General features: G+C 32.2%; 1 protein-coding gene across 5 annotated transcripts in view; it reads left to right on the forward strand.

Moving 5' to 3' along the window:
- Nucleotides 1-14578, forward strand: part of TET2 (tet methylcytosine dioxygenase 2) — a 185375-nt gene that overhangs the window by 43658 nt on the left and 127139 nt on the right. For 3 of the 5 annotated variants that reach the window (XM_074274591.1, XM_074274589.1, XM_074274587.1), the window contains 2 exons: nucleotides 7273-7417; nucleotides 8587-8743. The gene's annotated coding sequence lies outside the window, so the exon portion shown is untranslated. Of the gene's footprint in view, nucleotides 1-4818; nucleotides 4951-7272; nucleotides 7418-8586; nucleotides 8744-14578 lie in introns of all 5 variants that reach the window. The other 2 variants (XM_074274588.1, XM_074274590.1) reach the window with 2 other exon arrangements.

Raw genomic sequence — 14578 nt, forward strand, 5'->3', positions numbered from 1 at the left:
GCAGCAGTTCCTTTACATCTTTCCATGATTTTCTGAAATCATCTCACTTGTCATTTCCCCTAGCACAATACCACATTTCTCCATCACAATCATATGCCACAACTTGTTCAGCCATTTCCCAATTAATAAGCACACCCTTTGGTTTTCAATTCTTCACCTTAAGGGGAAAAAAAGTTGTGATAAATATTTTTGTACAAATTCCCTTTTCTTTTATCTCTTTAGGATATAGCCTCAGTAGTGGTATTGCTAGATCACAGGGTATGTATGGTTTATAGTCAGTATAGTTCTGCAGCATAGTGAAACCAATTCACTACTCTACCAACAATTCATTTGTGTACCAATTTTCCCTTTATTCCCAACATTTGTCATTTCTGATAGGTGTGAGTTGGTATCTCAGAGTTGTTTTATTTTGCCTTTCTCTAATCAATAGTGATAGAGCTTTTTTATATGTCTATAAATAGTTTTTATTTCTTCTTCCAAAAACTGCCTGTTTATGTCCTTTGGGACATGTCCTGGGAAATAGCTCTCATTTTTATTAATTTGACTCATTTTTATGCTTAGCATATAATAGAGAAATAAGGAATTTATCAGAGAAGTTTGTTGTAAAAAGTTTTGATATTTCTTTGTTGTCCATGGTACCTTTTAGCAAAATGTACTTTTCCTGATAAATACTTTTAATTAGGTTTGCTTTTTCTAATTCATTCTATCTCATTCCATTTTTATGGGTAAACTTATCCCATTCACATCCACAGCTATAATTATTAATAATGTTTTTCCTTCAATCCCATTTACTTCCTCCTCAAAAATCTATTTTCCTTCTAATGACTGCCTTCCTTAAGGGGTACTCCCTTTTGTCATGTCCCTTCCTTTTCTTTTCTTTTATTTCCTTTCCCTCCTATTGGATCACTACTGAATGAATTTATATATTCTTTCCTCTTTGAACTAATTTTGATGAGAGTGAAGTTCAAACATTGCCCATCATCTCTCCATTGTCTCCTTTCCTATAAAAGCTTTTTGTTGCATGTCTGTTTTATGTGGAGAAAAAATTCCCTATAATACGTCTCCTTTTCCCCTTCACTTAGTGCATCCTCTTTTCTTACCCCTTTGCTTTTTTTGAGACCATCCCAACATACATAATTCATGACCATCATCTTTGCCTATGTAAACTCCTTTTAAATTGCCCTAATGATAGAGTTCTTAGGATTTATGTGTACTGTCTTCTAATTTAGAAATGTAAACAATTTACCTTATGATTATTCTTTCATATTTACTTTTTTATGCTTGTCTTGAGTGTTGTATTTGTCAAATTTTCTATTCAGATTTGGTCTTTCCATCAGGAAGGATTGAAAATCATCTAGTTCATTAAATGTCCATTTTCCCCATTGAAAGATCATAGTCAAATTTGTGAATAGGTTATTCTTTGTTATAATATTCTTTGCCTTCTGGAATGTAATATTGCAAACCCTCTATTCCTTTAATTCAGAAGCTACTAAATCTTGTGTAAACCTGATTGTAGCTTCAACAGTATTTGAATTGTTTCTTTCTGGCCACTTGAAGTATTTACTCTTCACCTGGGAGTTTGGGTATTTGGCTATGATATTCCTGGAGTTTTCATTTTAAGATCTCTTTCAGAAGGTGATTATTGGATTCTTTTGATTTTTATTTTATTCTTTAGATCTAAGAGAGTAAGGCAGTTTTCCTTGATAATTTCTTGAAATATGGTATTTATACTCTTTTTAAAAACTTATAGAGTTAAATTTATTAAGTTAAATTTAATTATTGGTAGTCCAATAATATTTAATTAAATTAACAAATCTATCTTATTTTTTCCTTAAAACCAGCTCCTAGATTTGTGTATTAGATAAATAGTTCATGCATCTATTTATTTGCTTTCAATCTTATTAATCTCATCTTTGATTTTTCAGGATTTTTTTTTTAGTTGAATGCCTAATTCATCGATCTGTTCTTTTTCCATTTTGTTGGTGTAAAAATTTAGAGTAATAAATTTTCCTTAAAAACTGCTTTGGCTGTATCCCATAAATTTTGATATTTTGTCTCATTGTTGTCATTGTCACTCTCTTTAATGAAATTATTTATTGCTTCTATTGTTTGTTTTTTGACTCACTTATTTTTTAGGATTAATTATTTAGTTTACAATTAATTTTTTTTATCTATATACCTGTCCTTTTTTGAATGAAATTTTTACTGCATTATAATCTGAATACATTTAAAATCTCTGCCTTTTTACATTTCATTTTGAGGGTTCTATACCTTAATAACATGGTTTATTATTTGTAAGTGGCATGGACTGCTAAGAAAAGTTATAATTTCCTTCTGTTCCCATTTAGTTTTCTCCAAAGGTCTGTCATATCTAACATTTTTTTAAAACATTCTACTAGCCTTTTGAGTTCCTTTCTTGTTTAGTTTTACAAGGAATTATCAAGTTCTGAGAGGGAAAGGTTTAGGTCCCTCCAGTATAGTTTCCCTATCTATTTCTGCTTTTAATTCACTTAACTTCTTCTTTAAGAACTTGGATGCTTTACCACTTAGTGCATATATGTTTAGTACTGATATTATTTGATTTTTCTATGGTACCATTTAGCAAGATATAGTTTCCTTCCTTTTCTCATTTAATTAGGTTTTTGCCTTGCTTTATCTGAGATACTAACCCTGCATTTTTTAACCACATCTGAAGCAGAATAGATTCTGATCCAGCCCCTTATCTTTACTCTGTTTTTTCTCTGCTTCAAGTCTGCTTCTTGTAAATAACATTTTAGAATTCTTTTTTTTTTTTGACTCATTCTGCTATTCACTTCCATTTTATGGGAGAGTTCATCCCATTCACATTCATGGTTATAATTACCTCATCCTATTCTTTTTCCTGATTGTCCTCTTTCTCATTTCACTTTTTCCCTCCTCATGTTTTCCCAAAGCAGACTAAAACATAATTGGGAAATGTTTAACAAAATAAAAATAGAAAATAACACTGATAATGCTGATTTATGTGTTTATAAGTCAATATGAAGTCCTTTTCTTCTTTCTGTTTGTTACCACACTCTTCATTTTTTCATGTGTAAGATTAAAGATTTGAACCGTGAGAGTCTCTTCCAGCTCTAAATTGATGATCCTATGAACTATTGTCCATTAATTAACTCATCTTTGATAGATTCATTTCTAAAAAGGTCATTGATTATAAGTAATAAATGTATGTTTTTTTGGAAAAGAGAGAACTTTTGGGAGAGCCTTATTTACTTTGAACTAGGTGAATTTCTGTAATCTCATCATGATAGACCTTTTTATTCACCTGTAGAGTTGGGAGTGGTATCCTTTGTCCAAACTGGGGAAAGCAATATTATAACTAAAATCTTTTAAATATAACCATGGTCAAGTACCTTAAATTCTGGGCTTATGTGAATCAGGTCCAATTTGGAGGCATGGGGTGGCTCCAAAACATACTTTTATAATTCATTTTGTTCTTACTCAGTGTTGACTCTAGCATATCACCAAGGAAAATGAAAGGAAGTGAGAAAATTACTACAAATTCCTAGGGTCTGGTAGTCTATAAGAGAGCCTAGAAGCCAATTAGATTGTATATGTTTTTTTAATTTTCTTGGTAGTATCATTATTAATGTGATTTTTTTCTAGTTTCATGGTTTTTTGGGGGAGAAGGGAGCATACTTTCTTTTAATGGGTATTTCCCTCAATTGTTTTTATCTATTTTCTGAGACAATTAGGTTCATAATCTTCTATCATCTTTTCCATAATTTAAAAATAAAATTATATTTTATTTTATTTATTTATTTATAAATTTATATTTTAAAGCATGTTACCTTTGGCTTCCTCTTGGGAACATATTAAGTATTTGCTATGTCAGTTTGCTTATTTTCCATGGAATAAATTTTTAATGGTTAAAACTTGAGTGTGAAATTGTTATAATCAGTAGCAATATTCCTTTTTCCATATGTGTCCCATTATGGTATCAATATCCTATTTAAATAGCTCAAGTTGGAATTTAGCTACAGGACACCTCTTTTATTAATTTTTAATCCCTTTTAGTTTTTTTTGTTTTGTTTTGTTTTGTTTTATGTTCTAAAAATGTATGATCTGGCTGTATATAAAAAATTGATTCAAGAATACTTTTCAAATCAGTAATGAGTTATTTCCTATGTATTAAAATTTTATTTTTTGTAATTACACATTATTTTAACATTCATTTTTAAAACGTTTCAGTACCAAGTTCTCTTCTTTCCTCTAGCCTCTCCCCTACCCATTGAGGAGGCAAGCAATATATATGTAGTGAATATCAATTTAATTTTCAATTATGTTACTTGGTGCTTATCATGGCCAGCATTTCCTAATTATTTTTACACATACAAAAAAGTATATAATGATGTGTGTTCATAAAGCATATATATAATCTAAAAATCTTTGCTTTCTCTAAGTCTTTAAATGTTTTCCAACATAATTGTTATGATCCTTACATATTCTCACTTTTTTACATTTTAGCCATAGATGATGAAAGTATGTGTTGATTTAATTTGGAGGTACTGATTGACTTTTTTGGAGAATTTGTCCCTCTCTCTTCATCTCAGAACAGAAGTTTGTATTTAAATCAAACATATTCATAATGTCTTTTTGCAAATATTTAGTGTGAGTATTTTGATCAGAGATAAGCAAATGCCCCTATGAAATGAGATTTTTTTTGCTGACTTTGGATATGCAGTAAAATGAATTGCTTTAGTTAACCTGCCCCAAAATTTCCCTATTAACCATTTTATTTAGTTGAAGTTTCTTTTAACTGTTTTGTTTTATCTATAGAGAGATGTCAAGGTTGAAGTAATTCACTTCCTCCAATAACATTTCCACTCATTGGCCAGGATCTATTTGAGTTTGAGATTACTGGTCTAGAACCTCTCAAAATTAAGAGTTTGACTCAAGGTCACACAGCAGGTATGTGTTAGGGGTGGCCAGTTCTCTATCCATTAGGTAGAGCATTTAAAATATAGTTATCTGATTTCCAAGAGAAACAATGGTAAAATAGAAAAAAATTGGATTCAAAATGAATCAGTCAGTAAGGTTGTAGTAAGTGCTTGTATGCTAGGTATTGGAGATTCAAAGCAAGATTAAAATAGGATTCCTTTCCACAAGGAGCTTACATTCTCATGGGGAAGATATGTTAGCAAGGAGCACATCAGATTTAAAGAGAATAAAATAAAGTTTATCTGAGAGGAAAAGGTACAAGTAGATGGGGAGAAGATACTGAGTGGAAAAAGACTCCTGAAGAGAATGGCATTTGATCCAAGTCAAAGAAAATCATGGAAAGTATGAAGTGAAGATTAGAAGGGCAATAATCATGGGGAATGGCCTTTGCAAAATTGGGAAATGGAAGGTCACAGCTGAGGATCCAGAAAGTAGTTTAGAGTAGCTAAACTGTTAAGTACATGGCAGGGAGATTATAGCTAAAAGACCAGAGGAATAGGAAGGGTTCAACTTGTGAAAAATCTTTAAATACCAAATAGAAGAGTTCATCTATAAAATAGGGATAATAATAACATCTGCTTCCCATGGTTGTTGTGAAAATTGAGATAATATTGACAATATGTTTAGCGCAATGACTAGCATTATAAAAATATTAGATGTTACTACTTTTAGCTATTATGTTTGACTATGAAGATAATATGGGGTAAATGGATCAGAAAGTTGACATGATCAGGCCTAAACTTTAGAAAACCACTTTGTCAGTTAACATAAATTACAATGAGGAAAGGCTTTCTACAGGAAGCTATTTGAGCTTTCCAATAAGAAGGAATAGGAATAGGAACTCAGATAAGAGGGGATGAAGGCCTGAAGGAAGTGGTAGCTATGTGAATGGAAAAAAAGGGGGCATATGATATATGTTGTAAAGGTGGAAATGACAAGATTTAGCAATGAATTTAATGAAAATGAGGAATCATAGATGACATAAATTGTAATTTTGTATGTCTGGAAAGGTAATTATGTCCTTCATTGTAATAGGAAAATTAAGAAGGGGGAGGAATTAGGGAGTGGGGAGTGGAGATAATGAGCTCTGTGTTATATATGTTGATTTTGAGATGGGATATTCACTTTGAAATGTCCAAAAAGAATGATATGGAACTAGAGATCAACAGAAAGACTAGATCTGGGAATCATTTACATAGAATAATTTAACTCATAAGAGATGATGAGATCATCAAGTAAAAGTATAGAGGGAAAAGGAAAAAAAAAGTACCCTTGGCAGAAACTTGAAGGACCCATATTATTAATGGATATGACCTGGATGAAAGACTAGCAAAGGAAACTGAAAAGTATTCAGACAAATTGGAGGGGAACTAGGAGTGAACAATATCACTAAAATCTAGATAATAGAGAGAATCCAAGAAGAGTACAAGATGAACAGTGTTAAATGCTAGTCAATGATAAGGATTAAGAACAGGCAAATACTACCCCAATACTCAGTGTTTTGCCTTAATTTCTTCACTGTAAAATTGAGATAAGATAATGATCTTATCTCACAAAATTATTGTCAGAATCGAATGAATATATGTAAAACACTTTGCAAAACCAAAGTATTAAATAAATGTCATTTTTATTAATTGTTTCCACAGTTGGGTATTTTCTTTTATAGAATTTCTCATCCTATCAGTTGCCCATCCCTCCATTTTCATCACTTATACTTGCCTATACTCTATACTCCATGGTCTGTTGTCATAAAAACTACATGTATCAAGTCAATGTGAGAGCTCATAAGTTAACAGTCTTGAACTTGCTTTGAAGTTTTAATCCTAGCATTCCTAAAAGTATTAATCAATTTTTTTTCTTTGTCAAGTAACCCATAAATTAAGTTGTTACTGCATTTATTCTTGGATGGTCAAATATTGAAGACTTCAAATCTATTATAAATAAAAAGTAACTCTTTACCACTTAGTAGGTTTAAAATATGGCTATGAGCTGTGCTTAATAACTCTTAAGGGACTATGTACTTAACTGATATTGGCTTAACTATTCTGTTATTCATAGCGGTATTTCTTAAACATTAAGAAATACAAGTTAAACACTAAATGTAAATGAGCATGGAATTTTAACTACTTAAGGATTCTGCAGATAGACTCAGGAAACAAGTAATCTAGTCTACTTAGTCTTCTAAAAAACTGGATGAACAATTTGACCAGAAAACAGGTTTAGAAACCTAATGACAAATCAGAGAGTAATCTTCCTATTCTAAACAACTTTTCTCAAATTCTGCTCTTTCAGAAAGGCAAACTCCCAAGGTGCTATTTTATCAAATTCCATTCCTACCTCCCTCTGAAGTCAGTCTTCAATCCCACCTCTCCTGGTGCCTGCTGGAAATTTCTGCTTACATACTTTACCATCACTTCAAACTCAACAGTATTTAAAGGTGAATTTTATTTTATTTTCACCATTCTCTAGAATGTGTTCACCCTCTAGCCACATGTATTCTTTTAATAGTGTCATTTTGCTTTTACTCATTCAGATTTGGGATTTTGGAGTTGTCGTTGTTCCTTCTTCCTAAACTCTTATATTTAGTCCTTCAGGATGAATCTCTAATCTATCTGTTCCTTCCAATCCATTTCAGTTAGTCCAGGTACCCTTTCTACATTGCTGGTATTAGGAATGCAACTCTACCATGATCTGGAAAATCTATGTAAAAAAAAAATTTTTCCCTTCTCCTTGTAACAGAGAAGAAGAAATCTGAATTTTTTTTCTTTTTATTTTATGGAAGTATTTACAGTACCTTATTGAAAAATTTGGGATAAGCATTTGGTTATAGTTTAACTTTTAAAAAGGAATTATGTATATTTGTTGTATTAAGAAATAAAATGTTGATATTATACAGTGCACATATATTTTATGCATCTTTGAGTTTCTAAACTTTTTTTTTGTATCATCTGTTGGACTTCACATATTATACATGGCTTCCACAACCCCCCCAAAAAAAACTCTCAATTTCTTATGCCCACCCACAATATATTGAAGGGCAAATATGAAGGGCAAAATTGCAATGTAGAAAAAATAACTGTACTATAATTGTGCACATCTTATTATCTTGCCTCTGAACTAGCAATTTCCTTGCCTCTTTCCCAGCTGAACAATGCATGGCACCCAGGATCATTTTCCTACTCTATCTGCTTTCCTGTTTCCCATAAGGTCAAATCTTTTAACATTCAGTCATCAGTATTAGGTTTAAATTCCTTACATTGGTATGAAAGATCTTCCAAATTCTAAAACTAGCCTATTCCTCCAGCAGTTTCTCCCAGTACTCTCCTAAGAAAACTTTTCAGCCAGATTGTCCTATTCTTTGTTGTCTGAATATGGTATGCATGTTCTTTCCACTATCTTTGCCCAACTTGATTTCTCTATTCCTGTATTATTCCCTTTTTCCCTCATCTTCTTTTTTCTTATATGAATCCCATTCTTACAAAAACCATTTCAAACCTCATATGAGGGCCTTATAAGGCCCAAGAAATAGTAAACTTGTCACAAGGTTTCTTTTTTCTTTATTTATTTTTTCTTCTATGCCCTTTCAAACTTCATATTTTTTTCCAGGCCATCAAGAATCAAACAGCAAATCACCTTTACATCTTCAATTTGCATCAGATCCTAATGGTGGCCCATTGAGTTCCCAGGCCTAGAAGCAGGAGATGGATTTAGTAGGAATCAACAAGTCATGATCCAGGGAGGATTGTGAAGGACAGAGCTGCTGGTAAGCTAATAGTGGGAAGTGGGCTTTTGCTTTGAGAGGAAGATCTTATGCTGATTCTATTTCAATGATAGCCTATTTAACCTCTTTCTCTGTGCAGGTCATTGATTTCTAAAGTATTCACTTCTAAATTCTTTCTTTTCTATTTACAAGGATGATAAAGCTTTATGTGTTGCTATGTGATAAATCTCTATGATCACTTTTCCTCTCCCATAATTCTTGTCCTTGTGTATAGCTATTTGATCTTCTTCAGGAATATGGGAGTAAGGAGTCATTGGAGTGAGACCCTCAAAGGTTTTAGAAAATGGTTCCTATGGATTGTAAGGATGCTTTGGGAGAATCTGATATATCTTTTCTTTAATCTTTAAACAATAATTAACATAGAGACCAGCTCTGAACCCATATTGATCTCAAAATGGTGCATTTTCAGAAGTCAGTTCTGATTTTCTATAAGGTTTTCTCAAAAGAGTAGTATAAGATAGAGGAAATAGAGGAACCAGCTTTTTTTATAATTATTTTGTCAATAGAGTGGACTTGTGACAAAAGTTTTAAGTTATTTGTAATATTTATTCATAATATCTGCTTTCTTACCTATCCTTTTTTCCTATCACAACTTTTCCTGTGCCTTGGTATAAAAATAACATTATCTTGCAGATGAAATTGGATTGGAAGCCAGAAATAGGTTCCCTATCAAATCATTGCAGTTAATAAGGGATAATAGAAGAAGAAAGCTACAATATTTTTCCTAAGGATGTTTTATATTGATTGCTAGAGTGAATTCTACAAACTTTTATAGATTTATCACAAATCAATGAAATTACAAAGAAGAAAGAAAATTATGTCAGGCATAAAAAGATAAAGAGAATAAAAAAATTTGTTTTTTATCACCAAGCATTCTTTTAATCAATTACATCATTTCAATTTCATTGAATCCTATTTAACTGAATGTAACTACTGAGAAAGCATTGGGTAACAGAATTGTCTCCTTACTAAGAAGCTTGAGCCTTTAAGTAGCTAGTCTGTTACTTGATATTTCTTAGTGACTGTTTTGGCAATAAGATATCATGTTGAGCTTATCCTCAGTTAAACTCCCAGAATTCCTGGGGTTGTGAACCTTTTTATTTTTGTGTCATCCATTTACCTACATCATCTCTCTTTTATTGGGGGATTTCAGATCAATGTGAATAACAAGAAAAGCAGTGAGCTTCAGAATGAAACTTTTTTTTTCTTTTTATGTTAATTTTGTTAAAGTAATTGTCACTGAAAATACACTTCCTCTTTTCCTTTCTCATATGGGATAATCTTAGCCAATTACATGTAATTTTTTTTTTTTCTCTTTCCCCGTCTTATGATGAATTTCATTCTCTGAGCTAGTGTTTGGCCAGTAGTAAGAACTGGGAAAAACTTTGCTTGAGATGTAGATTTGGAGAGGAGTGAAACTAAATTCAGCCCAAACATTTTTCTATAGTCTTTAGGAGAAAATTACATATTTTAAAAACAGAAGAAATGTTACTGCTTACCAAATAAAAAAGTTTACAAATGGGTTCCCAGGAATTTTTTTTCTCTTATTCCAAAGGAATCTTATTCTAGAATTAATTTTCCACAACTAGATAAGGTCATTCTTGTGATTTCACATAGGAATATGATGCCCCCCCTGAATATGTTAGTAAAATGCAACTGAATATTTTAAATCATTTATTAAGCAAATGTACCAAACACTAAGCTAGTTCTGTCTTGAAGGAACTTATACTCTATGATGGAAAAGACAACATGCACAGGAAAATGAAATATAAGGTATCTACAAAATAATTTCTGGGTAGAAAGGGCACTAACAATGCAGGGCATCAAGGTCTAGCACCAATTATATGTTAAGGAATGTAGATACAAAGAGATGTAAAAGACAGTCCCTGTTTTTAAAGAGCTTTGATGGAGAAGACAACTATACAAGAATATGTGTGTGGGAGAGGCAGAGAGTGTGTGGAAAAGAGAGATAGAGGGAGGGAGAAAGAGAAAGAGACAGAGACAGAGACAGAGAGGATAACTCATAGATAATTTTGGAGCAAAGGCACTAAGATAAAAGATGACTGGGAAAAACTTCTTGTAGTAGGTGAAGCATGGCCTGAGACCAGAAGAAAGCCAGGAGACAGAGATGAGGTAGGCAAATGTCCTAGATGTGGAGGATAGGCACAAAGACAGGAGATTAAATATTTTGTATAAGAAATAGCAAGTAAACCAATTTGATTGGAACACAGAACATACAAAGTACAGTAATATGCAATCGTGCTAGAAAGGTAGGTGGGAGCCAGATAGCTAATGGCTTCAAAAGTCAAATGGAGGCATTGTAAACTATTTTAGAAGTAAGAGACCCATTGGAATTTCTCAAGTAGGAGAATGGCACCATAAGACCTGTGCTTTAGCAATTTTAGTTTGACAGTGATTTGGAAGAAAGATTGAAAAGGGGATTGAAAAGAGTTCTCTGAACTATTAAAAAAACTATTTTGAAAATGTAATTGAGTTCCTTTGTAATTTTGTATGTTTTATTTTATATATTTAAAAACATGATTTTGAAAAGAGGGTCTCAGACTTTACCAGACTGCCAAGGGAGTCTATGACACAAAAACAATTAAGAACCCTGGGCTAAAAGTAAGAAGATCAATTAAAAGGCTATTGAAGTAGTATTTATGAAAGATTATTTGGGAGGGAATTAGGATAGTGATCATGTAAGGGAAAAGAAGAGAATACATGTGAAATTCATATTGTGGAAGTATATTTAACAAGACTTAGAAACTGTTTAGATGGAAAGAGTAAAAGAGAAAGGAAAGACAACAAATACTTAACAAATGTAAGTGCCATGCACTGTGTTAAGGCTTTCTAAATATTATGCATTTGATGATACAGATATTGTCTCATATTATCATGTTTTCCCCATTCTAAAATAGGGATGAAACAAGAATGATGACATACATCTTGAAAGCCTGGATGATTGGAAGGAGAAGGAGAATAAGCATTAAGTGCTTACTATCTACCAAGCATTTTACGAATGTCATCTCACTTGGTCCTTACAACAAACCTGGGATATAGATGCTATTTTTATCTTTATTTTGTAGTTGAGAAAACTGAGACAAACAGAGGTCACACAGATAACATGTTGGAAGTCACATTTTAATTCTTGTCGACTTCTGAGCTTTATCTTTTGTGTCACATGGCTACCTCTAAGTAGAAAGATAATATTATGGTGTATACTTTGAGATTTTTCCTAATACTAGGGATGGATTTTACTGCTCCCAGAACATAAAGTCTCAGAATGGTAAAGAAATCATCAAATGGCAACTGAAGGCTCTAGATAATTAGTGATATGGAAGTTTTAAAAGAAGGGAATTGAATAGTGCCTGAAACAATCACAGGAAGACTCTTGTCAAAGCTAGGATTGGAATTAAACTTTAAAATATAAATAAATTTTTGGTTTTGATGGTTGTTTGATTATTATATCATGTATTCAAGGTTATCATGTTACATGTCTTTTTTTTTTTTACAATAGTATATACTTCTAGAAAAGCTAAAATATTCTCTCTTTCTCTTCTTACTTCATCCCCTGGCAACTAACTAGCTAACAGCTAGCTAACAAGGAATTGGTTTGAGTATTTCAAAGATAATGGAATATGAACAGAAAAATTTGCAACAAAATTTACCTGACCTTTAGTGATAGGCATGATCATTTATAATGCTGCTTATTAATCAGATTATTATCATTAATAATTTATTGTTAATTAATAAATTATAAAATTATAATAATAAATATAAATTTATTTATTATATATTTACATGTTATGATAAATGTATATTATATAAATAATTAATATGATGATTATATTATATATATACATATATTATAATTATATAAATAATAAATATAAAGAAATATAATAATTATATTATTAATTGGTGAGCAATTTATGTAATTGGCTGTATTCAGTATGACTTGCACACAGATAAACCAGAATTTCTGGGGAACTATTATGGATAACTGAGGCAAGGAGCTGCTTTGGAAAGGAAACTACTCTAATTTTCCCCTAATGATGTCTGGAGCTCTAATCCAGGTGGATCTAAGTTTTTTCACTCCATCAGTTACAGTTTCATTGAGGTAGATTCACCAGATTGATTTTCTAAATTTAGAACTGAGATGAAAAATAAATGGTTGAAATCCAATCCTTCTCAAGCCTTAACTCTGCCTAGGGTTTTAATTTCTTAGCTCTCAGATATCTCTAATTGATAGAATTCCAGACTTAAACTTCAGAATTAAAGGGCTCTCCTGGGAAAGTTTGAGGAAGAAAAGAAGAGAAGAAGAAAGTGATAAAAATTTATCAAAATATAGTTTATCAGTTTAAAAATGATGCCCTCCCAACACCCTTTCTCCATTCTGGCTGTTCAAAATCCCCAGCTTTGCCTGCCTTTTTTTTTTTTTTTGTACAGTGCCCTAAATTTCTAAATTATCCTTAGTTCCTTTCCAAGTATTAATGGAAGTTAATTAAACCTAAGTTAATTAAGTTAAACCTAAGTCCTTAGGCTTTAGCAAATAGTCAAAAGGCACTTAAATAAGAAAGGGAGAGCAGCCTATTCATGGGGAATGGCTATATAAAGGCACAAACAAGGCAGAAGATGGAGTATTGTGTGGAAGGAACAAGTAAGTAGATAAGAATAGCTGGATCATAAAGTAAATGTAGGACAGTCAAGTGTTGGCTGACTGGTTGATTGATTGGTTGTTGTCCTTCATTCTTAAAGAGGACAAAAATGATATCCCTATGTTAGGGCCAAGGTCTGATATGTCTGACTGTCCCTGATCAGACCAATAGACCAATAGCTCAAAAGGCTGTACCACAAGTCAGACACAGATATTTCACATGAATATTTGGAGCAAATATGACTAAATTTGTGTACTTCAGGTTTCTTTTGAGCTACTGCAATTCTGCTTTGCTCATAGAGCAAATTGTCTTCTTGAATGTGGGCAAACAATGCTAGGTGGTCCTTTTCCAATGTCTCTCACATCTCACAATTGCTTCTAAAGATCTTCAGAGATATCTTGAGAGTGTATTTGTATCCCTTCTGATTTTCATGTGGACATTTTTTCCTTGTTTGAGTTGTCCATAGGCTAACATACATGTAGACTAAGATATATTTGGCATTCAAAATACATGGCCATAAGAGATATACAGTTATACAGATTGAATGCTTTGTAGTTTAGCTTTTGATTTCACTGGCATACAACAATGGGCTCAACATAGTGACTCCATTGGTTTAGTAGGCAGTTCATTACCTCTTCTCTCCTGTACTTTACTTTGGAGCCTTTGAAACACTGAACTAGCTCTGGCAATGTCTGTCAACCTCATCATCTATGTATACATCCCTGAAATTATACTGCTACAGTAAGTAACTTTATTTTACAGTATTCAAAATTCAAAAGTTTCACATATGAATTCTAGGTCATGGAAAACTTGTGTTTTCTTGCTTTAAACTATTAGGCCAAAGTTAGTACAAACAGCGGAGAATTGATGCATACTTTGTTGTTTTGAGTGAACAATCATTTGTAAACAAAATAAAACCATGCATCAACATCCCCTGTACTTTAATATAGCCTTGAAGATTTTTTGGGGGGGTGAGATAATTGGGGTAAGTGACTTGGCCATGGTCCCACAAGCTTGTAGCCTTTTCAAGTTAAATAACTTTTCATTAGTATGGTGGCTGATCTTAATGCCATTTTTGTTCTTATTGAAGGCATCAGACAACATTGCTGAAAACATTATGCTAAATAGCATAATCACATAGCTCTGCTTCGCTTCATTG

This window comes from Sminthopsis crassicaudata, chromosome 6 (assembly GCF_048593235.1).
Source record: "Sminthopsis crassicaudata isolate SCR6 chromosome 6, ASM4859323v1, whole genome shotgun sequence".
In the NCBI taxonomy this organism is placed as follows: Eukaryota; Metazoa; Chordata; class Mammalia; order Dasyuromorphia; family Dasyuridae; genus Sminthopsis; species Sminthopsis crassicaudata.